This window comes from Gorilla gorilla, chromosome 6, assembly GCF_029281585.2.
Source record: "Gorilla gorilla gorilla isolate KB3781 chromosome 6, NHGRI_mGorGor1-v2.1_pri, whole genome shotgun sequence".
Taxonomy (NCBI): Eukaryota; Metazoa; Chordata; class Mammalia; order Primates; family Hominidae; genus Gorilla; species Gorilla gorilla.
The window spans coordinates 56,816,415-56,832,132 of record NC_073230.2 but is presented as its reverse complement, the minus strand read 5'-3'; positions in this window follow the sequence as shown (position 1 = coordinate 56,832,132).

Genomic DNA, 15,718 nt, shown 5'->3' with positions numbered 1-15,718 from the left:
GGGTTAAGAAAATGTGGCACATACACACCATGGAATACTATGCAGCCGTAAAAAATGATGAGTTCATGTCCTTTTTAGGGACATGGATGAAGCTGGAAACCATCATTCTCAGCAAACTATCGCAAGGACAAAAAACCAAACACTGCATGTTCTCACTCATAGGTGGGAATTGAACAATGAGAACACATGGACACAGGAAGGGGAACATCACACACTGGGGCCTGTTGTGGGGTGGGGGAGGGGGGAGGGATAGCATTAGGAGATATACCTAATGTTAAATGACGAGTTAATGGGTGCAGCACACCAATATGGCACATGTATACATATGTAACAAACCTGCACATTGTGCACATGTACCCTAAAACTTAAAGTGTAATAAAAAAAGAGTATGATTGAGATAACTGACTTTTATTTTTATTTTAATTTAGAAGTCATCATATACTGTTTCCTTGAACTTCCTTCAAAAGCCAATCTTCAAGAAATTAACTAATGTTTGGTGTAATAAAAAGTTCATGGCTAACTAACATTCCCAACACTCTCTATACTATATTCTTGCAAAAAAAAAAATCAAATTTATCCTAAAAAGCATTTAGAGCTCATTTATACTGTATCTAAAATTAAAAGGATAGAGGAACATGATAAATGCCCCCATGAGAAAAATTGACTAAAACTGCCTTCTTCAAGTTTATATCATGAGAAAGTACATATGAAAGCACAGAAGGAATATATTCCTGTTTAAAAAAAATTTAACAGAAAAATTCACTGGGGTGGACCTGTATACCTTCTTATTTCTAATAAAGATATTTATTTTGATGTGAAATTTGAAAACTGGATGGATATTAGACATTAGTAAAGATTAATTGCAGTTTTGTCAGTTGTGATAATAGCATTATGGTTGTGTTAGAAAATGTCCTCATTTTTTGTAGATGAGTGTTGAATTATTTAAGAGCAAAACATTGTAATATACATAATCTACCTTAAAAATTTTTAGCAATAACAATAAATAAATCCAAAAGGATAAAAGAAATATACTAAAATTTTAACAACTATAAGTTGTAGGTTGTGAGTTAACAGAACTTCAATTATACCCTTGTCTCTAATTTTATATGGGTTTAATGTTTATAATAAATAAATATTCTTTTAAAATACTCCTGAGTGTTAAAGCAGGGTAAATGGGTACTTAGAATTCTCCTAAGTACACAATGAAACCTATGTAAAGAATGATGCAAATCATCAATAGGTAGAATTGACTCATCCATTTCTGCCTGATCAAAATTAGCTTAGGGATTTGATTATAATTGTTAGGTTGGTACAAAAGTATTTACAGTTTTTGCTGTTGAAAGTAATGGCAAAAATGGCAATACCAACCTATAGTTTTAAAGGAGAGACAAAATTAAGTCATTTAGAGGAGCTTGGAAACACAGAGATAAGGCAAATAAGGGAGTGTGGTTACATATTTCATAAAACTAATCTTCAGAAAAATTAAGTTGATCAAAAACATAATCAGCAAAGCTCAGGCCCAGGGTTCAAATGCAGGTTAACTGGCTCCAATGTTCCTGCTGCATCCTCTTCCGTGTTCCCGTTTCCCTGAAATATCATCTTTGCACAGTTTATAGTACTACATACAGTAGTGCAGTTAGAAATAAATAGATATACACAGGAGAAAATGTGTAGTCAACACCCCAATAGTGTCAATGGGTCATTAGGACAAGCCATCTGATCCTGGGAGGGATGGCTTGAATTGGCACCCCTCTGTCTCAACAGTGATGTTGAGCTGGTTGCTTCTTAGTTATAAAACATCCTGGGATTGTTTGGGATTTTCAGAATAAAATGAATAGGATAGATATCAGAAAAGTAATGATGGCTGCAAATAGACATAAATCAGAATTCCTCACACAAATAGAAATGAGTTGGCAGGAATTTTGAGTGAACCCCAAAGAAGGAACAAACCTGGATAAGAGTTCCCACTCTCTCAGGGTGTCATGCAGGTCAGGTTGAAGAGAGTATGGCTATGACCAGCTGGATGGTAGAGGGTTTCACAGAAGTGGCCCAGGCCAAAATGGCAAGCAGAAAACCAGGCATTCGGTGACCAGCAAGACTCTGGGAAGCCATCCACTTTTTTGCGCTGAAAAGTGAAACTTGCTGTGAAGCCTCTACCTGGGTGAGGACAGTTGCCACTGGGTGCAATGCACGGAGCTGTCAGTCAGGCACCACAGGAGCAGGATGGTGGAAGCACACCAGAACCCGGAAGATAGCATCTTCCTGGGACAGTGTCTCTCCAGCACCCTCTACTGACAATGTTTAGCATTGTGCCAGCTATTAAAGGAGAATTGTTTACAGGGTCCAGCTCCAAGTGTCCCAAAGCAGGGCAAAGGATTTAGAGCTGAAAGGCAAAACATGGATAACTGACACACATACCAAAATGACCTAAATGATACTGCTTCAATAAAGCAGGCCTACATTATCATATTCAGTGTTAAACACTTTATCTTTCTTCTACCTCTGTGTTTAGTTTGATATCCTTGCTGAATTATCTATCACCTCCACTGTTTTACAAATCCTTTGAGAACAAAACACATGTTATCTTAATTTTTGGCAAATATGCAGACTTCTAACCACATGAATTGTACACAGTGAAAATTCAATAAATATTCGTAACTGTGAGGTATAATAAGCTAATGCTATAGATACTTTTTAGAGTTTCCAGTGCCTTTTTTCTTACCATATAAACAGAGGAAATTATATACTAAAACAAATGTGATTTTTCACGTGAATGTGTTTTGGAAGATTTATTTTTTAATGTTTCAATCTCATCCATTTTAGGCAAAAACTTAAAAAAATATTCTGTTACTCTAACTATTTTTCAAAATTATCATGAACCAAAAAATAAAGGGGTATTGTCAATGTGATAGCCTAAATAAAGTCATTAGAAGCTGCATTAAACATTTCACTGAAGGTAAAACCTGAGTCGGGTTTGTATTTTTCCATAACAGTGTCCTGCCTTGCCCAGGACACCTTGCGCCTGCCTGAGTCCTGCAGCTCTGGTCCAGGGTCTTGCTCTTGGCAGTCACTCACGCCCTCCTGCTTCCTCCTGAGAGAAAGGGTGGGGCTGGGTCAGTCGGTGTGGTACCTCTGTGTCCTGTTGTATTGAAAAGGGTTTAGTGCCCTCTGAGAAAATCCTTATAAATTTATTACCACTCCGAATTTTCTTCAGATCTTTTAGTTACTTAAGACACTGACATCTCCTTTACCTTATCAACCTATATTCTTTTCGAGAGTAAGGCCTCTGGCTGGGATATTATATAACAAAAATTTGATTTGCAAAGTTTATTATAAATGCAATTAAATAGTAACTTGTTATGAAAAGTTTTCCCAATCCTAAAGAAGTGTGACAGATGTATTCTCTGCCATGATTAAGCATAGTGTACTTGGTGAATATTTGGAAGGTCTATTGGAGGAATAGGACAAACACTGGTTTTGAAATGAGTAGACTGTGGTTTTCAAGGCAAACCCAGTTCCTTTGAAGCTCAAATTATTCATTTCTAAATGATAATAATGATAATTTATCTGTCCACTTCATCAAGATTGTGTGACTATTCATATATCTAAAGAATATGAAGTTTCACTAGTGCTGCATTCCACAAATCCAGGAATTTTTAAAAAATTATAAAAGCAAGATTATGCTAGCTCCAGAGCACCAATTTTACTAATAGTGGAAAACTTAATTTAGTCTAATCTGATACACTTTGTCTTGTTCTGTAATTCTTAATTCAAATTCAAGTATCATTATCTCAACCACTGTCCAATTCAAAACCTGCTTCTCACGGATTTCTTCCCCTTCTCAAGAGTTTCCTCTTTTACCTCTTTTAGAGATGCTTTCATATTATGTGAGGCTTCTGGGTCTTGTGGGGAATAAAGTGACTGTCACAAAATGAGACTCAGAGCAGCAGCACAAGTTGCATATTTGGCTGCTGTGGTCTTTACTAGGTGACCAGGCTGCAGTGACAGCTACAAACAAATGAGGGACTAGAGAGGTTCCCTGGCCATCATTTGAGTCAGTCTGACATCGTGACCACTGAGGTCCGAGTGTGGCTTCAGATGACGTTGTGCCCCCCCACCTTGCAGGTGCAGGGGACAAGTGGGCAGCAGCTTCCAGGCACACCTGCTGGGCAATGCCTTGGTGCCTGCTCTTCAGATGACATTTCAAGCTTCTCACTTCCAGAGGAGATTCAGGAATCCGTTCCATAATTCCAGAAACGTTTCTTATATTCACTCTTCAGCAGTGGGGATTGGAAGCTAGATAAAGACACACCCTCTAAGTCTGCTGCTCCCTATTCAACACTCTTTGAGAAGCAACAAATAAACAAACGTCCATCTTCTACCACGTACCTTGTTTCAGAACTCTTTTGTGGTTTATATCTAGCTCTCCAGCATTGTTGAGTACAACAAGATGTCCTCTAGTTTATGTGTTTTCCTGATCATTGTTGACTGGAAAATTGACAGTAGATTCTAACACAGTAAGTGGGTCCCAGGAAGGTTTGACCGGGGAGGAGGACAACCTAACTCTTCATTGGAAGCTTCATAGTATTGCCACAGAATTATTGCATTATAACTGAAAATGAGATGAGTGAATGCAGTTTGGAAAAGGCAAGATTATATAAACCTAACAAATGAAAGTGTGCATAAATAGATCGGTTAACATCAAAAATATGTTGTGCCAAGCACATCTTCATTAACAGGGGTCAGAGATCAAAACAATGGTTCAGAATATCTACTTAGGGTCATAGAAATCTTTATACCATCCTCTAATATATATGTCTGAGAATGGAAAAACAGCTCAAACTCTTTTTTTTTCTTTGCTCTCACACCACAACAATAGTAAGCATCTATGTAGAAGAGTTCTCTGAACAAATGTGTAGGGATTTCTCCCCACCAACAAGAGGGCAATAATTTCTGCAGCAGACACCAGCTGGGTATCCTCCAGTTCAATTCTGACATTATCTATCTGGAGATAGTAGCAGATCCCACAGGTAGAGGGCTCAGTTTGCAAGACTTCCCTCCTTCTCCCCTTCTGATGCCGATCTAAAGCCGCCATGTTATTTTACCAGTTATAAACCAGGGTTCCCACAACCCCCTTGTCAGCTTCAATTAATTTGCTAGAGTAGTTCACAGAACTCAGGCATTTATATTTACCAGTGTATTACAAGGGATATTTGGAAGACACAAATAAAGAACTAGATGAAGAGATACATAGGGTGAGATCTGGAAGGTTCTAAGTGCAGGAACATCTGTCCCTGTGCAGCTAGTGAGTGCCACTCTCCTGGCATGTGAATGAGCTCTTGTGCAGCTTCCTGTCAGCCTCCATGTGTTCAGAAGCTTCCTGGACCTTGTCCTGTTGGGTTTTTGTGGAGGCTTCATTATGTAGGCATGATTGATTAACCATTGGCCTTCAGTGATCAACTTGACCTTTAGCCTCTCTGCCCTCCCCTGAAAATTTAATCCCTCTGGACACTTGGCTGATTCTCCTGGACATCCAGTGGTTTCCAAGGCTTTCCAAAAATCACCTCATTAACATAAATTTCTTTGAAAGGGCTTGTTGTAAATAACACTAGGCTGCCTCTAACCTTTATTGTTCAAGATCTACTTCAGGAACCAAGGACAAAGGCTAAATACTTGAACAAAAGTTATTCTTACTGCTTTAGTCACTTAGGAAGTAACAAGGCTCACAGGAGCTGAGAGCCAGAAGTAATGGATGAAAATTAAAATACATCTATCATAATATCATGGTGTGTATGTGATGAATAATGGGTATATTTTCTAATCCACAGATATAGTTAAGAAGAAGACTCTGAGTGTTCAGGAGTGGAGTTGAAAATGTCAGGATCCAAAAACATAGAAAGAGAAGACATAAGGACTCCAGTGAAGCAAATTTCTTAGAATAATGCAAGTAACCCCTGAGGACAAGCTTACTTCTCCAACCAGGGAGGTTATAAAGGATAATCATGGCAGAAGAAAACATTTCTCTTTAATGAACGGTTGATTTAGCAAGTTCCTTTTTGAGTTGGACTACAGCTACGCTTGGCATTTCTGGTCAAGCAGGCCATCATAAGGCTAATCAAATTTGCCTAAGTGTCTGCCAAGCAGACTGGACTTGGTCTTATTTGTTAGCATATATTACTAGCACTTCACTGCTAAGGATGAAAGGCCTTTCTGACACCAGTAATATTTACAAACAAATGAACTGTCAGGAAATATTGGAGATTAGGCATTAAGCCACCTTCAAAATGACCTCTGATCCTCGTTAACCTAAATATGGTAATGCCTTCCATACCATGTTATTGTATGTTTTATGAAGTGAGTAAATGTCATGCATTTTCTAATTCCATGTATGTCATTCTTTATATAAAACAATATGCATATTTTTTGTTATACCCTGTCCAATCGAGACACTAATTGACACTATTATGGGTTGCAGGAATGCGTTCAAGTCTGAATATATTAGTCATTAATTTCAACAACTATGGGGAGGTAAAAATGCCATGAAAAGAAGACTCAGAGACAAATGAGAGTGCAGCATTTCAAGGGAGCAATTAATGCCCTGGAAACTTTCATTTCACAATAAAATCCTCAGCAATAAAGAAATGATGGCAATTTGGCAAAACTGACATCAGTTGAGTTTTGGATTTAATGAAAAAATAACATGGAATCCATCACTGTCAGTAATAGTTTTATTCCAGAGAACTTTAAACAAGAAACAGAGCCTTGAAGAAAATGCCAATATGTATGTGGATGAAGTTCTTGTCAACTGCATTCATTCATTTTTTTTAGTTTACAGACCAAATCAAAAGTTATACAAAAATGATCTTAACTTTAGAAATATTTAATAGCTATAAAAGCTTATTTTCAAACAAGTAAAATCACAATTCAGAGATTTCTTACACTTATGACTTACATAAAGGTAAATATTCTCTTAATTTTCTCATTATTTCGTGTTTTAAGTACAAGGCTTTGACATATAGAAAGTAACTTTTTTAAAAAAGCTTTCTATAATCCTTCCACCCTAAAAATCAAGTATTTTTATGCACATGCATTCAATATTTTCATAGTTGCAATTATAGCTAATACACATATTTTTGCTGAAGTTAAAAACCTAGCATGTTTTGTAAACATGTTCCATGAAACAAATTATTTTTCTACTAACTTTATTCAATAGATTAATTATGTTTTATTCAATTAGTTTCTTTTAAATTTAGCATTTACTCTGTGTCATAAGCTATGCTAAATGTCAAACTTAGTGCAACAGATAAATCATTCCACTTTTGTTATTTTGGCTTGCTTTCTATGTTTGTATTACTAATATAATATAATATATCAGTTAAATTAACATATTTGTGCTCAAAACATTTTCTGATTATTTTTCTTAGAATAAGTAGTTGAAAATGAATGATTAATAATTACGTAGTCCTTACTACATTCTGATCAATTGATATCCATTTATGCCAGGATATGCTAATGTTCTCCAGTCTAACCAGAGTTGGATATTATTATTAAGCTTATAATATCTGTTAGAAGAAGGTAACATTTTCACCCAAGGTTAGATATCTCAACGACAATATATTGAACTCTATAAACTGCTTCCTGATATCGGATCATAGAAGTATACATTTTTGCTATAGCCAAGGGACAGAGGCTCTTTGCTGCCGCAAGTTTTTGATCCACAGTGGGAAAAAGTTTAATTGCGTATGAATATTTGTGCTCATTGTTAGAAACATGTTCCTTTCTGTTAATAAAATCCACTATCCTAGTTCATTGAAAAGGAAAGCAGAGATTAGTAGAAGAAAAAGAATAAAAGACGATGAGAGAAACAAGAGAGAGAAGTTGACAGAGGAAAATACAACAGAAAAATTAAAATTACTAGGAAAAAGGAATCAAGTCATTAGATTAAGAAAATGATTGTTTTGGAGGAGGTACAGAGGAGCTATATCAGCACATTAGTGGAGAGAGAGAAAATATCTCAATGTTTTTGATCCCATGTCCCTCTAGCCATGGCCTTTATGTAGATCTTGGACCTGGGAGAAGTAGAAAGAGGCTTCAGTGACCACTTGGAGCACGACTGTCCAGGTATACTGTTGTCATCCGCCTCCAGGAGAAGGTAAAAAGGTGCTAACTCTCCTGGTCTAGGGGCACACTGGAAAAGACAGAGGAAAGGTCCACTACAGTGACGCAACTGGCATTACTAGGAATTGATGGCATTATGGTATTTGGGTTTGGGAAGTAAGAAATACCAATTTTATTGATGGCCCTGAGCTCTTGAGCAAATTAATGTTTTTGCCCATTTGGTTTGGGTTCTTTACTGGCAGGATAGGAGTGTTGACAGGGCTGGTGCAGGGTATGAGAAGACCTTTGGATATAAGGCTTTCCACCACAGTAGCCCTTTGAGCAACACGAGTTTGAACTTCATGGGTCCACATAGACATACATTTTCTTCCGCCTCTGCAACAGCTGAGACAGGGGGACCTACCTCTCTTCTTTTTCCTCTTCCTCAGCCTACTCAGTATGATAAGGGCAAAGATGAAGGCCTTGATGATAATCCAATTCCATTTAATAAATAGTAAATATCTTTTATCTTCCTTGTGATTTCATAATAACATTTCCTTTTTGCTAGCTTGCTTTATTGTAAGAATATAATATATAATGCATATGACATACAAAATACATATTAATCAACTGTTTATGCCATGGGTAAGGCTTCTGGACAAAAGCTGGCTATTACTAGTTAAGTTTCTGGGGAGTCAAAAGTTATATGCAGGTTTTCACTTGTGCAGGAGTTGATACCCCCGACCCCCTCATTGTTCAAGGGTCCACTGCACAGGTGTGATTCCCTCTTGCTTCCGGCTTCAAAGGATATTGGGAATGTATAGATAATGGTGTGGTAGAATCTATCTGAACTTTTACATGTTTTTCTCTTCTCTGTTGCCTATGTCAGTAGAATTTTAGCTCACAAAGCATTAGGCACGCTATTAAGGATTTTATCCAGGCTCTTTATCAAATATAATTGAGCAGGTATATTCAGAGCAGACACAACTTGATATGAACAGGGACATCCTCTAGGGACCTGAAGAAATTATCCCTCTGCTGTCCATTTAGTATCATGATTTCATTTGCAAAGTACGTCTCTCTATTAAATTTGCAGGAGTAATATAACAGAGCAGGAAGAAATGTTTTCCAGTCAAAAGCCCAAAGGTTATGATTAAGGGCTGGGAAATAGGGAAAATCTGTGGGTTACAGGCACAGGGAAGGACACCTATGTGGTATATTTACTCCAAGTAAGAAGTTGAGCAAACATGTCTGGTTTGATGCAGTAAGAGTAATACCCATATCTACCAGAAATTGATAAGAATGCCTATCTATGTTTGTGGTTAAACACCGTGATTGTTTAAGGATACAGTATGATATTGGGCATGTTTTCTTTTTTTGAAAGCACTCTCATTGATCTGAATTAAGAAAACTTTTTGTCTTGTCTTTCTTTTGTATGATGAGACAATTTTCTTTTCCCTTCTGTCCCTTCTGTTTACAATATCTACAAGTGTCTTTGTTAGTTGGGCATTGGTTGGTAGTGGACCAAATAGCTGTTTGATGGGCTGGGCCATGGGTTTCCTTTGAGTCTTGTTTTTGTTCTAGAGCCCCTTTAAAATGTTTTGTCAGGTGTTGTAGTTCCACTAAAAAGGCCATTTTTCATTCTGATTTTTATTTTTGAATTAGGGCTTCCATTTCAGTTTTGACTACATTGATTAAAATGAAATGAAATGGCTGCTGTTCCATCAGTACCTTTTTTCACTCCCAAAAATTGTTGGACATGTTTCTAGTCCATCCCATAAATTTCCTACAATTTCATCCTTTTGGTTTGCATAATTGAATTATGGGTCAATCAGTTTTTATGGGAAATGTTTCAGGTACGGCTTTTAAGAAACTTTAATATACTTTTCTGACATTTTTTTTAACCCTCGGGTGTATTGTGGAAAGAAAGATCTCATAAGTCCCTCTCCAGGTCAGTCCCGTCAGCTTTTTCTCTCAAGGATTTAGCATCCAAGACTCAGATCAGCACTGTGTTCAGGTTGATATAGGTCAGTTAGGTCTGGATTTTATGTACACAGAGGAATTCTAAATTCTCCTGTGAATATATCCACTGTTTTCTTGGGGGGTGGGGGAGTGGTTTGAGAAATCTTTAAGTATAACACTTCAATTAATTTCAGACGTAAGGTTTAAATTCCACAGTTGTTTGCATATTTGGCTCATGGGAGGAAGGGATTCTTAAAAGCAACTGGAATTTTAGGGTTTCAGGAGAGGTGATAGGAAAAGTAAGAGGATCTGAACAAGAAGAGGAAAGAGAGGGTGTGGAAGGGGAGAAATCACATAAGAAAGAAGGACGGCTGAAAATAGGCAACTGGAGAGAAAGGAGGGGGAGGATTTACTAAGGAAAGGAGCCTAGTTTTTTCCTACTTAATATTGTCAACTTGCTCATTAACTTTGGCCAAATAATCTTTTAGTGAAGCAATTACTGATTCACAGTTTTTTTGTTTTTGTTTTTGGAAATTTCTGCATACCAATGAAAACATGCTACCTATTGGGCTTGTGAAATCTTATTTCCTGTCTTTTCTAAGGTGCCACTCAAATAAACAATTGCCCTCAAATCACATATTTCCCAGAGTGGCCACTGAATTACCAAATCATCCTTGGTAAAATTATGCAACTTAGAAAGATAGGTGCAAGCATTAGAATTGTGAAGGGAGTACCTATAAGAAGCAGGCATATTTCCTGTAGAGGAGAAGACTTGAATGACCCAGTGAGTGCTGGTCACAGTTGGTAGGCAGCGATGCTTGTGGACCTCGTGTCTTGGTCCCCCAATCTAATGAGTGTCTGCCTCCAAAGCCAGACCTGACAATATTCTCACCCCGGCAAGTGGAAACCCAGAGAAAATCCTCTTTCTGGATCAATGCCAAACCCACAGGATACAAAATCAAGCGTGAAGGAGAATATCATTTAGTTTTATTGGTAACCTGCAGCAGAGTTTGTCCAAGTAGACAATAGTTTCTCAGGTGAGGACTGTAAACCCACAGGTCTGTGAGGGCAGCTCAAACAAGAAGCTTATAGAGTCTACGGCTATTTTCCTTCCTATATGTCTTTTCTTATGAGAAATAACACTTCCGGATGGCATGACACAGAACAGGAAAACAAAAGGCTGCAAAAAAGAATGAAGAGAAATGGGCTCATTCCACCAAGAATGCCAAACAAACAGGAACCAATAACAAAACCTGTTTCTAAACTAAGAATAAATAGCTGAGGAACTCAATGCAAAGGAAGTGGATTATTTCAGACCTAGGGCTGCTTTATCATGTCTTCACAGACTTGACAAGCCACCATCAGCAGGGCACAAAATGCCTCTGTGGTACTGCACCAAGCAAAAACCTGGTGTCTACCACAATGGGCAATGCAGATTGGGTGTCAGGGAGACCGCCAAGATTAACTGTGGCAGTAAATGAAGACCACTCAAATGAGGATAAGCAAAGGCTACTCATTCAGATCTGGCTGTAGCTTTTTTCTGACCAAGGGCAGCCGTCAACTAACCAAAATGGAGGTGTTAACAGCCCAGTCCCTTCCGTCTGGCTAAGACAAATGGTGACACCACTTATACTCCAGAGCTGTCCATAGGATGAGGCTAGGGCATGACCTTTCAAAACACATTTCTTCCCCTGCCACATCGAGCTTCTCTCACTTTTCCTGAGAGCAGTCAGTCAATAAATCATTACAACAGATTTCACATCTAAGAGCTCCACCTAAGACAGGAGGGCTCTGCACTGTGTGTCTACTACTTTTTACCTCTTCACCCAGACAACGTTGAACAACCTACCACCACAAATTCTCTCTAAGGAATGTATTTGTTACCCTGTTTGAAATTTTCTTTTGTTTATAACTCCCAGGAGTGGAAGTGCTAGGTCATGGTGCTACAACTAATGTAACTAAGTACTTTCAGCTTGTCCTGAGTGGTGCCATCTCTCTACATTCCCACCTTAGGAAGTTTAACTTCCCTTCAATTATTAATGAAAATACTTTTTAAATATTGACTCCCTATCTGCCATCAAGATTAATAATAATAATAATAAATCTCATGCCCTGGCCCTGTTTATCCAATTGTCAAGTTTCTTGTTCTTATTTAAATCAAACTGTGTGTATGTGGTTTGTGGATTTGAGTAATTAAGAGAATGTTTTTGTTCAATTACACCAACGTGTCCCACTCCTGTGTAAATTCCTCTAAGCCTTATTTTTCTTTCAACATCTTGATCTTTAACTCCCAAATGATCAAGGAAATACACCACCGATGCTCATATTTTCATTCGTTCAAATGACATTTTTCTTGAATGCTCAAATTCAGTCAACTTTTACTGTTTTCACACTGTACCAGGCTCCAGCAGGGAATATGAAATATAATAGATATATTTTACCTAATTGGAATATCGCTTGAGTTAGTATTTAAGCTGCTACTTAGAAGTATATCTAATGGTGGGTTCAGCTTAACAAGCGATGTGGTTAATTGTAGGAGTCAGGGTTGTGGACAGTTAACCAATCAATGGAGGAGGCTGCAGAATGGTGATTATGGTCTTATAGCCCATGACAAATGGAACAGTGCCAGCACATGGCTCATTTACTCACATTTCTGCTGCTCCTTCTGTGGCCAAAACTGGATTAAAGTTTGAGGGAGGAAAATGAACATTCTGCAATGACAAATATTCTGGGATTCTTTAGGTTCTATTCCTTCATCCTATCTAGTCCATTTTAGTATAAGTCATTAATGAATTCTAGCTCTTCGGTGAAGGAATCATAGGGGCCAATGATTCATAACTGAATCAATCAAAACAGCCCAGTCTCTAACTAAACATTTAATGATTACTCAGTGTTTTTTAGGCAACTGCACTTTTTTCCCTGTGAGCACGTTTCACACTTCCAGGCCAAGATTAGATAGAGTTCTTTCCCTTATCAGTCCAGGTTCTGCCTGGGTCTTAGCCTTTTATCTCTGTTGTCTTAATTGAGCTTTGGTTATGTTCATTGCTGTTATTACTGTTGTTGTTATCATTTCCTAGCAGTCTGGTGGTTTGAGTTGACAGCCTTTAGTGCTGCCTCCAGATTTCAGCTTAGTACTTTTCAAATTTGGATTTTTGTTCTAGATATCTTTGGAATGCCATCAAAGCAGAGATTTTCTGATCTTGTCCTGATAGATTCTGAATTAGTGAGTCATAGTTGGGTTTCACAATCTGTATATATTAAAAGTGATTTCCACCCCAGTTATAACCCTACCCACAAGTGTGCAGGCTCATACTTGCCCTATGTCTTGAACCTAATGTGTTAGGATTATATAATTCATGAAATTTCCTCTAGCCCTACAATGGCCCCAGCCAATGCCTAACCCTCAAACATAAAGTCACTGTCTTCCACAAATTACTCTATTCTCCAAGAGAACAATGATCTGGAGCCACCGAGGTGAGCATTGTTCATGAATGGAAGCCCAGAGAGAGCATTTACTCCTTGTTTCTAATGGATCCATTCCTTCTGAGAAAAGTTCAGGATGGCCAAAGCCTAAAATTAAGTTCTGTAGTACACCAGTCATTCACACTCCTTTGAGAATAGTGAATGCCTCTTTCCTTACCTTTAGCCCCTGTGATAGATAATTTTACTTGTCACGTTTACCAGGCTAAGGTGTGCCAGAAAAGCTAGCAAAAACTTATTTCTTATTTCTGGGTTTGTGTGGATGTTTCCAGAAGAGATTAACATTTGAATCAACAGGCTGACTAAAGATCAGCCTTTGTCAATGGGCATCTACCAGTCGAGGGCCTGAATAGAACAAAAAGATGGAGAAAGAGTGAATTCAGTCTCTCTGTTCTTGAGCTGTTACATCCAACTTCTCCTGCCCTTACACATGGAAGTTCATCCTTCTCCAGGCTTCAGATTCCAGGACTTAAACCAAACAGCCCAACCCCCACTCCCACCCCTTCCAGTTCTTAGACCTTCTGACTTAGACTGGGAATTACGGCATTGAGTCCCCTGGCTCTAGGCTTTTTAATTTGAACTGAATTATATCATCAGTTTTCCAAGTTCTCCAGCTTAAAGATGGTAGACGGTGGTCCATCTAGGCCTCCACAATCATGTAAGTCAATTTCCATAATACATCTCTCACTCTTCTTTCTCTCTCTCTGTGTATACACATCACATGTACTATTGGTTCTGTTTTTCTGGGGAACCCTAACAAATGCAGCTCCGCAGCTGTGCAGTACTTATGTTTTACTATTTTCCTTCCTGCAAATTCTACTTTTATTCCTATAACCCACTTCACCCCAAAATGTGAGCTTCAAGAACCTAGTTCCAAGGCATTTGACAGCAACTTGGATATATTACCTACTTTATTCATTAACTTACAACCAATTTTCCCTAGAAACCAATCTGTGACTATCAAACCCCAACTATTTTCTCAGACCATATAGTTACTCATATGGGAACACAAATATGTGCCTATTCTAATTTTCTACTGTCAAAGTGTCACTCAGCTTGACAAAGAATTATCAATAATTTGTGCAGTAATTTTGCAAATAATATTGTAATATTGCTATTACAATAATGTTTATAGCACAAATAGAAACAGCTCAATAGTTCAAGAGAAGGGTAATAGTGTAGAAAATGGTGATGTATTTTTTAATTGGAATGTTATGACAACATTAAACAAAATGCTTATTAACAGTTTTGTGATGAGTAAATGCTAATGGTATATTGTTTTAAAAAATCAAGATACAAAATTAGATATATAATATAGTCTCAAATATTTACAAGTCTATAAAAAACATTACGGTGATTTTTAAACTTTTAATTTTGAACTAACTTTAATCTTAAAGGAAATCTGCAAAATAGTGTAGAGTTCTCTTAAATCTTTCATCAGACTGTGATGTTAGCATCTTACATAAGCACAGTACAATTATCAAGAACAAGTAGTTAGTATTCTGTGAATGCTGTGATTATCAGTGTTTTTCTTGCTCTTCTGCACTTTGAAAACTTATATAATGAGAATGTATTGATTTAATAATCAGAAAAATATATAAATCTGATGACAAGTGTATTAGTTCGTTTTTACACTGTTATAAAGAAACACCCAAGACTGAATAATTTCACACTGCTATAAATAAATACCCTAAACTGGTAATTTATAACAAAAATAGGTTTAATTGACTCACAGTTTCACATGGCTGGGGAGGCCTCAGGAAACTTACAATCATGGCAGAAGGGGAAGGAGGTACATCTTACATGGTGGCAGGAGAGAAAGTGTGAGAGCATAGGAAAAAGTACCATTGATAAAACCATCAGATCTTGTGAGAATTCCCTCACTATCACTAGCACAGCATGGGGAAGACCAACCCCATGATCCAATCAGTTCCTACCAGGTCTCTCCCTCAACACCTGGGGATTACAACTCAATATGAGATTTCGGTGAAGACACAAAGCCTAATCATATCATTCTGACCCTGGCCATTCCCAAATCTCATGTCCTTTCACATTTCAAAACCAATCATACCTTCCCAACAGTCCTCCAAAGTCTTAAATCATTTCAGCATTAACTCAAAAGTCCGTAGTCCAAACTCTCATTTGAGACAAGGCAAGTCCCTTCTGCCCATGAGCCTAT